General features: G+C 44.8%; 1 protein-coding gene across 1 annotated transcript in view; it reads left to right on the top strand.

Moving 5' to 3' along the window:
• The window catches only part of LOC114555160 (rapamycin-insensitive companion of mTOR), a 51776-nt gene extending 51715 nt beyond the window's left edge, over nt 1–61 (top strand). The window contains exon 31 of the mRNA XM_028577349.1: nt 1–61. This exon is cut by the window's left edge and continues 347 nt beyond it. The gene's annotated coding sequence lies outside the window, so the exon portion shown is untranslated.
• Nucleotides 62–10712: the final 10651 nt, after the last annotated feature.

Genomic DNA, 10712 nt, shown 5'->3' with positions numbered 1-10712 from the left:
GGTCAGCCTGGAGACCTCCTTCGTAGGGACCCGAGGAGGCTCCGAGGAGCAGCTGGTGGATGGCCGGCTGGCGCGTGGCGGCGGCGGAGGTGGTGCTGGTGCCGGAGGAGGATCCGGGCTCGGGCTGAGCGGGCTCGGGGGGAACGGCACCGCGGAGCCCCCGGCACGAGAGAGGGAGCAGAGCAGCAGGGAGCGCCTGGCAGGTAGGGAGGAAAATATATATATATATGATGAGATTACTGTTGGTTTTTATGGTGTCTAGTGATGCAATAGACACACACAGTATAACGCACAATATATAACACACACAGTATAACACACACACACACACAAACGCACAGAGACACACACAGACAGACACACACAATATAACAGACAGACAGAGAGACACACACACAGACACATGCACACACACATACAGACACACAGAGAGACAGACACAGAGAGACACACAGACACACACAGAGACACACACACATACACACACAGACACACACACACACACACACACACACACATACACAGACAGACACACACACACACATACACACACACAGACACACACACACACACACACAGACACAAACACACACACACACACACCCACATACACAGACAGAGACACACACACACATACAGACACACAGAGATACACAGAGAGACAGACAGACACACACAGAGACACATACACATACACACACAGACACACACACACCCTCACACACACAGAGACACAGACAGACACACACACACACACCCACACAAACACACTCACACACACCCACACATACACACACAGAGACACACACACACACACACACACACACACACACACACACACACACAGAGACACACACACCCTCACACACACAGAGACACAGACAGACACACACAGACACACAGAAACAGACAGACACACACACACACCCACACAAACACACACACACACACACACATACACACACAGAGACACAGACAGACACACAGAGACACACAGAGAGACACACATACACACACAGAGACACACACACATACACATACACAGACAGAGACACACACACACACATACACACACAGACACACACACACACACCCTCACACACACAGAGACACAGACAGACACACACACAGACACACACAGAGAAACAGACAGACACATATACACACACACACACCCACACAAACACACATACAGACATACAGAGACACACAGAGAGACACACAGACACACACACACACAGACACACACACATACAGACAGACACACACACACACACACACACACACACACACACACACACACAGAGAGACACACACACATACACAGACACATACACACACACACACACACACACACACATACAGACAGAGACACACACACACACACACACATACACAGACAGAGACACACACACACACCCACATACACACACAGAGACACAGACAGACACACACACACACACACCCACACAAACACACACACCCACATACAGACATACAGAGACACACAGAGACACACACACACACACAGAGACACAGACAGACACACACACACACACACACAGAGACACACACACACACACACACACAGAGACACAGACACACACACACACACCCCACCCACCCATCCTAACATGTGACTCCCCAGGAGACGGAGGCTCCCTCGTCCAGCGGAGGTAACGTGGTCGGGGCTCCAGCACTCAGTTTAAGAGCCGCAGTCAGAGCTTCAACACGGACACCACCACCAGCGGCATCAGCTCCATGAGCTCCAGCCCCTCCAGAGAGACCGTGGGCCACCCAGAACCAGAACCAGAACCAGAACCAGACTCCTCAGACTGCGTCAGCCTCAACACCGTGGTGTCTGCCGCCACGGTGAAAACACTGCTGCCTCTCAGCCCACAGGTCAGCACCAGGCTCTCATAGGACGGGGTGTGTGTGTGTGTGTGTGTGTACCTGTTTTACTATATTTGTGGGGTACAACAACTGGAAGTCCAGTATACTTGTGGGTTCCCGACAGCTTTGTGGGGACCGAAATGCTGGACCCCCCTGACTTTAAAGGGCTGTTTGAGGGTTAAGACTTGGTTTTATGATTAGGGATATAATTAGGTTATGGTTAGGTTTGGGTTAAAACGGTTACGGTTAGGGTAAGGGTTAAGGTTAGGCATTTAGTTGTGATGGTTAAGGTTAGGGTAAGGGTTAAGGTTAGGCATTTAGTTGTGATGGTTAAGGTGAGGGTAAGGGTTAAGGTTAAGCATTTAGTTGTGATGGTTAAGGTAAGGGTTAAGGTTAGGCATTTAGTTGTGATGGTTAAGGTAAGGGTTAAGGTTAGGCATTTAGTTGTGATGGCTAAGGTGAGGGTAAGGGTTAAGGTTAGGCATTTAGTTGTGATGGTTAAGGTTAGGGTAAGGGTTAAGGTTAGGCATTTAGTTGTGATGGTTAAGGTTAAGGTAAGGGTTAAGGTTAGGCATTTAGTTGTGATGGTTAAGGTTAGGGTAAGGGTTAAGGTTAGGCATTTAGTTGTGATGGTTAAGGTTAAGGTAAGGGTTAAGGTTAGGCATTTAGTTGTGATGGTTAAGGTAAGGGTTAAGGTTAGGCATTTAGTTGTGATGGTTAAGGTTAGGGTAAGGGTTAAGGTTAGGCATTTAGTTGTGATGGTTAAGGTTAGGGTAAGGGGCTAGGGAATGCATTATGTCAATGACATGTCCCTGTGTCTCTGTGTGTGTGTATCTATGTATGCGTGTGTCTCTGTCTGTCGGTGTGTCTCTGTGTGTGTGTGTGTGTGTGTGTGTGTGTGTGTGTGTGTGTGTGTGTCTCTCTCTCTCTCTATGTGTGTGTGTGTGTGTTTCTCTGTGTTTCTCAGTGTGTGTGTGTGTGTGTGTGTCTCTATGTGTGTGTCTGTGTGTGTGTCTCTCTCTATGTATGTGTGTGTCTCTCTCTATGTATGTGTGTGTGTGTTTCTCTGTGTTTCTCAGTGTGTGTGTGTGTGTGTGTGTCTCTATGTATGCGTGTCTCTGTCTCTGTGTGTGTGTGTGTGTGTGTGTGTGTGTGTGTGTGTGTGTGTTTCTCTCTGTGTCTCTCTGTCTGTCTGTCTGTCTCTCTGTCTCTCTGTCTCTGCGATACCTATACTGAGTCCATCTATATCTCCCACCCCTTCTTCTACTACTACCACTACTACTACTCCTACTACCCTACAGGCCGACTCCAACCACGTGTCCACGCCCAAGTCGTCCTCTGCCGTGTCCCTGGTGCCGCCCGGCTCGTCTCACACACTCCCTCGCCGGGCGCAGTCCCTCAAGTCTCCGTCGGTGACCACCATCAAGAGCCTGGCGGACTGCAGCTTCATGTACACCAGCCCGCGCGACGCGCTGGGCTACGCCACGCTGAAGCGGCTGCAGCAGCAGAGGATCCACCCGTCCCTGTCCCACAGCGAGGCGCTGGCATCGCCCGCCAAAGACGTGCTGTTCACCGACACCATCACCATGAAGACCGGCAGCCTGGACTCCCGGCTAACGCCACGCAGGTCAGCAGGGGAGGGCTGATGGGTCCTGGGGATGGTTATCTGATACACACAGACACATAGATATACACACAGAGACACACAGACAGACACATACAGAGACACACACACAGACACATACAGAGACACAGACACAGACACATACAGAGACACAGACACATACAGAGACACAGACACATACATATACACAGAGAGACACATACACAGACACATACATATACACACAGAGACACATACACAGACACATACATATACACACAGAGACACACAGACACATACATATACACACAGAGACACATACACAGACACATACATATACACACAGAGACACACACACACAGACACATAGATATACACACAGAGAGACACACACACAGACACATACAGAGACACACACACAGACACATACATATACACACACACACATACACATACATATACACACAGGCACATACATATACACACAGAGACACACAAACATACATATACACACGGAGACACACACACACACAGACACATACATATACACACAGAGACACACAGACACATACATATACACACAGAGACACACAGACACATACATATACACAGAGACACACACACAGACATACAGAGACACACACACAGACACATACATATACACATAGACACACACACAGACACATACATATACACAGAGACACACACACAGACATACAGAGACACACACACAGACACATACATACACACAGAGACACATACACACACACATACATATACACATACACAGATACATACATATACACAGAGACATACACACAGACACATACATATACACACAGACATACACAGACACATGTATACACACAGACACATACATATACACACAGACATACACAGACACATGTATACACACAGACACATACATATACACACAGAGACACATACACACAGACACATACATATATACACAGAGACATACACACAGACACATACATATACACACAGACACATACATATACACAGACACACACATATACACACAGACACACAAACAGACACATACATATACACAGACACACAAACAGACACATACATATATACACATACACACAGACCTACATATACACAGACAGAGACACATACACACAGACACATACATATACACACACAGAGACACACACATACACACACAGACACATACTTATACATACACAGACACACACAGACACATACACACAGACACATACATATACACACACAGACACACACACACATACATACAGACACAGACACATACATATACACACAGACATACACACAGACACAGACACATACATATACACACAGACATACACACAGACATACAGACACAGACACATACATATACACACAGACATACACACACATTGTGTGACATTATGTCATTGCTTTGATTAAAGGGTAACTTCAACTTGCACTCTATTTTTCCATCTTTTTGTGACGTAAGTGTTTCTGTTGTTGCTGCTGACAGACTCAGACTATTATTCTAAGTGTGTGACAACATTATGGGATGGATCCCTACAGAGATAGACCTTTTAGTTAAAGAGTAAGATCCTTTTAGTTTAACATGAAACAACCCCTAAATCACCATCATCAAACTCCACCAGACTCCATGTAAATAATCAGGACTTTTATCATCGTAAAACACACTTCATTCAAAGTGGACAGAAACTAAATAAAACTATCAAAAGCCGTCTTGCTTCATCTTTCCACTGTTCCAACAATCCCCACTCTGGTTTGGTTGAAATAAACTCTTAATTCACCCATTTACATGTGGAAATATGCTGGCTCTATACACGCTAAAAGTCCTGATTATTTACATGGAGTCTGGTGGAAATATGCTGGCTCTATACACGCTAAAAGTCCTGATTATTTACATGGAGTCTGGTGGAGATATGCTGGCTCTATACACGCTAAAAGTCCTGATTATTTACATGGAGTCTGGTGGAGATATGCTGGCTCTATACACGCTAAAAGTCCTGATTATTTACATGGAGTCTGGTGGAGATATGCTGGCTCTATACACGCTAAAAGTCCTGATTATTTACATGGAGTCTGGTGGAGATATGCTGGCTCTATACACGCTAAAAGTCCTGATTATTTACATGGAGTCTGGTGGAGATATGCTGGCTCTATACACGCTAAAAGTCCTGATTATTTACATGGAGTCTGGTGGAGATATGCTGGCTCTATACACACTAAAAGTCCTGATTATTTACATGGAGTCTGGTGGAGATATGCTGGCTCTATACACGCTAAAAGTCCTGATTATTTACATGGAGTCTGGTTGAAATATGCTGGCTCTATACACGCTAAAAGTCCTGATTATTTACATTGAGTATGGTGGAGTTTGGTGATGGTGATTTCCGGGCTGTTTCATGTTAAACCAAAACGATCTTACTCTCTTTAACTAAAAGGTCTATCTCTGTAGGGATCCATCCCATAATGTTTTCAGCCTCTTAGAATAATAATCTGAGTCAGTCAGCAGCAACAACAGAACTTTTAGTGGAAGCTAACTAAACATTTGTCCATTACTTTGCAGCTGTTTCTCGCTTATTACTGGACCAGTTTTAAAGATTGTTGTTGCCATCAGTCACTTGGACACAAAAACATGATAAAAAAGGGTCCAGGTTGAAAAAAAAACAACAGAAGTTATCCTTTAGGCAGATGTGTGTGTCTGCAGCAGGCTTTTGTCTTCTCTCTTCTTTGCGTTGACAGGTTTGAGTGTATTTCTAGACTATCAGATAGAAGGGGTACCTGTCCAGAGCCCCGGGTCGTAAGTCCATACCGCAGGCTGTCCCGGACACTGGCACCGTGGTGGGTGGACCTTTTGAGTAGAGACAGACCAGACCAATGTGTCCCTGTTTTAGTTCTCCGCCTGCAGTTGTGTTGCAGTCTCTGTGACTCCTGTAGCCTCGTTAGTTAGCGTCTGTAGTCTCTGTGACTCCTGTAGTCTCGTTAGTTAGTGTCTATGGTCTCTGTGACTCCTGTAGTCTCGTTCGTTAGTGTCTGTGGTCTCTGTGACTCCTGTAGTCTCGTTAGTTAGTGTCTATGGTCTCTTTGACTCCTGTAGTCTCGTTAGTTAGCGTCTGTGGTCTCTGTGACTCCTGTAGTCTCGTTAGTTAGTGTCTATGGTCTCTGTGACTCCTGTAGTCTCGTTAGTTAGTGTCTATAGTCTCTGACTCCTGTAGTCTTGTTAGTTAGTGTCTATAGTCTCTGACTCCTGTAGTCTCGTTAGTTAGTGTGTATAGTCTCTGTGACTCCTGTAGTCTCGTTAGTTAGTGTCTGTGGTCTCTGTGACTCCTGTAGTCTCGTTAGTTAGTGTCTATGGTCTCTGTGACTCCTGTATTCTCGTTAGTTAGTGTCTATAGTCTCTGACTCCTGTAGTCTTGTTAGTTAGTGTCTATAGTCTCTGACTCCTGTAGTCTCGTTAGTTAGTGTCTATGGTCTCTTTGACTCCTGTAGTCTCGTTAGTTAGCGTCTATGGTCTCTGTGACTCCTGTAGTCTCGTTAGTTAGTGTCTATGGTCTCTGACTCCTGTAGCCTCGTTAGTTAGTGTCTATAGTCTCTGACTCCTGTAGTCTCGTTAGTTAGCGTCTATGGTCTCTGTGACTCCTGTAGCCTCGTTAGTTAGTGTCTATGGTCTCTGTGACTCCTGTAGCCTCGTTAGTTAGTGTCTATGGTCTCTGTGACTCCTGTAGTCTCGTTAGTTAGCGTCTATGGTCTCTGTGACTCCTGTAGTCTCGTTAGTTAGTGTCTGTGGTCTCTGTGACTCCTGTAGTCTCGTTAGTTAGTGTCTATAGTCTCTGACTCCTGTAGTCTTGTTAGTTAGTGTTTATAGTCTCTGACTCCTGTAGTCTCGTTAGTTAGTGTCTATGGTCTCTGTGACTCCTGTAGTCTCGTTAGTTAGTGTCTGTGGTCTCTGTGACTCCTGTAGTCTCGTTAGTTAGTGTCTATGGTCTCTGTGACTCCTGTAGTCTCGTTAGTTAGTGTCTGTGGTCTCTGTGACTCCTGTAGTCTCGTTAGTTAGTGTCTATGGTCTCTGTGACTCCTGTAGTCTCGTTAGTTAGTGTCTATAGTCTCTGACTCCTGTAGTCTTGTTAGTTAGTGTCTATAGTCTCTGACTCCTGTAGTCTCGTTAGTTAGTGTGTATAGTCTCTGTGACTCCTGTAGTCTCGTTAGTTAGTGTCTGTGGTCTCTGTGACTCCTGTAGTCTCGTTAGTTAGTGTCTATGGTCTCTGTGACTCCTGTAGTCTCGTTAGTTAGTGTCTATAGTCTCTTTGACTCCTGTAGTCTCGTTAGTTAGCGTCTATGGTCTCTGTGACTCCTGTAGTCTCGTTAGTTAGTGTCTATGGTCTCTGACTCCTGTAGCCTCGTTAGTTAGTGTCTATAGTCTCTGACTCCTGTAGTCTCGTTAGTTAGCGTCTATGGTCTCTGTGACTCCTGTAGCCTCGTTAGTTAGTGTCTATAGTCTCTGACTCCTGTAGTCTCGTTAGTTAGCGTCTATGGTCTCTGTGACTCCTGTAGTCTCGTTAGTTAGTGTCTATAGTCTCTGACTCCTGTAGTCTCGTTAGTTAGTGTCTATAGTCTCTGTGACTCCTGTTGTCTCCTTAGTTAGTGTCTGTAGTCTCTGTGACTCCTGTAGTCTCGTTAGTTAGTGTCTGTGGTCTCTGTGACTCCTGTAGTCTTGTTAGTTAGTGTCTGTGGTCTCTGTGACTCCTGTAGTCTCGTTAGTTAGTGTCTATGGTCTCTGTGACTCCTGTAGTCTCGTTAGTTAGTGTCTATGGTCTATTAGACTCCTGTTGTCTCCTTAGTTAGTGTCTGTAGTCTCTGTGACTCCTGTAGTCTCGTTAGTTAGTGTCTGTGGTCTCTGTGACTCCTGTAGTCTCGTTAGTTAGTGTCTATGGTCTATTAGACTCCTGTTGTCTCCTTATTTAGTGTCTGTAGTCTCTGTGACTCCTGTAGCCTCGTTAGTTAGTGTCTATAGTCTCTGTGACTCCTGTAGCCTCGTTAGTTAGTGTCTATAGTCTCTGTGACTCCTGTAGCCTCGTTAGTTAGTGTGAATAAACCCTGATTATATGATCAGCTGTTGGTTGTTCCCTCCTCTCCCAGATGAAACCTTTCCTACAGATGTGAACAGCACACAGCTAGAAATAGCTGCCATAATTTAGATTTAGTTTAAAACTGGATTCAACATGTTCCCCCTAGAGGTGTTGAAATGAATCAAATAATGGATGCATGGAATCGATGCTGCATCGATAATCGGCCGGCTCATAATCAATTATTTCTGTCTTCCCTTCTGTTACCTCTCCATCATGTTTTCCCTTATGTTCTCTCTCTCTCTCTCTCTCTCTCTCTTTCTCTTTGTCTCCATCATGTCTTCCCCTCTGTCCCCTCTCCATCATGTCTTCCCTTATGTTCTCTCTCTCTTTCTCTCCATCATGTCTTCCCTTCTGTTCTCTCTCTCTCTCTTTCTCTCCATCATGTCTTCCCTTCTGTTCCCTCTCTCTCTCTTTCTCTCCATCATGTCTTCCCTTATGTTCTCTCTCTCTCTCTCTTTCTCTCCATCATGTCTTCCCTTCTGTTCTCTCTCTCTCTCTCTCTTTCTCTTTCTCTCCATCATGTCTTCCCTTCTGTTACCTCTCCATCATGTCTTCCTTTATGTTCTCTTTCTTTCTCTCTCTCTTTCTCTCCATCATGTCTTCCCTTCTGTTACCTCTCCATCATGTGTTCCTTTATGTTCTCTCTCTTTCTCTCTCTCTTTCTCTCCATCATGTCTTCCCTTCTGTTACCTCTCCATCATGTCTTCCTTTATGTTCTCTCTCTTTCTCTCTCTCTTTCTCTCCATCATGTCTTCCCTTATGTTCTCTCTTTCTCTCTCTCTCTCTGTCTCTCCATCATGTCTTCCCTTCTGTTCCCTCTCCAGGTTCCTGAAGGCGCTGAGCTTTGCCTCTCTGGATAAAGAGGAGCTGCTGAGTCCCATCAACCAGAGCACGCTGCACCGCTGCTCCTCGGTGCGCTCCATGGTCTCCAGCGCCACGTACGGCTGCAGCGACGACTACGTGGGCCTGGCGCTGCCCATGGACATCAACGACATGTTCCACATCAGAGACTCCGCCTACTTTCAGCAGAGGGTCAGCCCGCCGTCGGAGGAACGCAAACGCTTCCTCTTCGGCGACGGAGACGGTAATTTAACTTCATGTCCGATCGAAACGATAATTACATCACAGATAATGTGATCACAGGGACCCGGTAGGATCCCAGATAGAAACATATCTCATACAGTAGAGGCCAAAAGTTAGGACACACCTTCTCATTCAGTGCGTTTCATTTTTATTTTCATGACTATTTACATTGTAGATTCTCACTGAAGGCATCAAAACTATGAATGAACACATATGGAATTATGTACTTAACAAAAAAGTGTGAAATAACTGAAAACATGTCTTATATTTTAGATTCTTCAAAGTAGCCACCCTTGAAATGGGTTTTTTTAATAATTATTTTTTTCCAAGTTCAATTTACTTTATTGTCCCCAATGGGGCAATTTGTTGTGCAGCAGATAGTGTAGAACAAATCACACACAATTCAGAGATTGCATACCTTGCAGGCATAGTTAAAAACAATAAAATAAACAGTAAACAATCAAATGGTAAGTCAATAAGTTATCTATTGTTCTTTATAGCATTAAGAAGTAGAATGGCTGCAGGTAAAAAAGAGTGTTCTGTTGATTTCTGAAATTTTTATTCTGAATTTAAAGCGTGATTCAGATGGCAACATGTGAAGTTCAGCCTGTAAGGGATGAGAACTATCTGACCCGGATTAGACCCTTTCCAACCGGAGGGATTTTTGCAGTTCCTAGAAGATAACGTTCCTAAAACCCTTTTTTTTGTCGTGCTCCGACTGGACCAATTTGGGGATTATTAAGTTCCTCTGGCCGCAGTTCCTGTAACTCTTTCAGCTCCTACTTCAGGGCAGGGTCCAGTTGCCCTTTGTTTCGTAACCTTCTTTAGATAACTATGTAATAAGTTTATTTGATAATAGCACCTTTTACAGACAAAGTCACAAAGTGCTTCACGTGATAAACAATTGTAAAGAATACAGTCAGATCCAACAGACAATAAGCAAGGAAAAAAATAATAGTAGTTGAACAACCAATGAAAATCATTTAAAA

The sequence above is a fragment of the Perca flavescens genome, chromosome 5 (genome assembly GCF_004354835.1).
Source record: "Perca flavescens isolate YP-PL-M2 chromosome 5, PFLA_1.0, whole genome shotgun sequence".
Classification (NCBI taxonomy): Eukaryota; Metazoa; Chordata; class Actinopteri; order Perciformes; family Percidae; genus Perca; species Perca flavescens.
The sequence above is the reverse complement of the archived record's forward strand: the minus strand, read 5'-3'. Positions and strand labels throughout refer to the sequence as shown.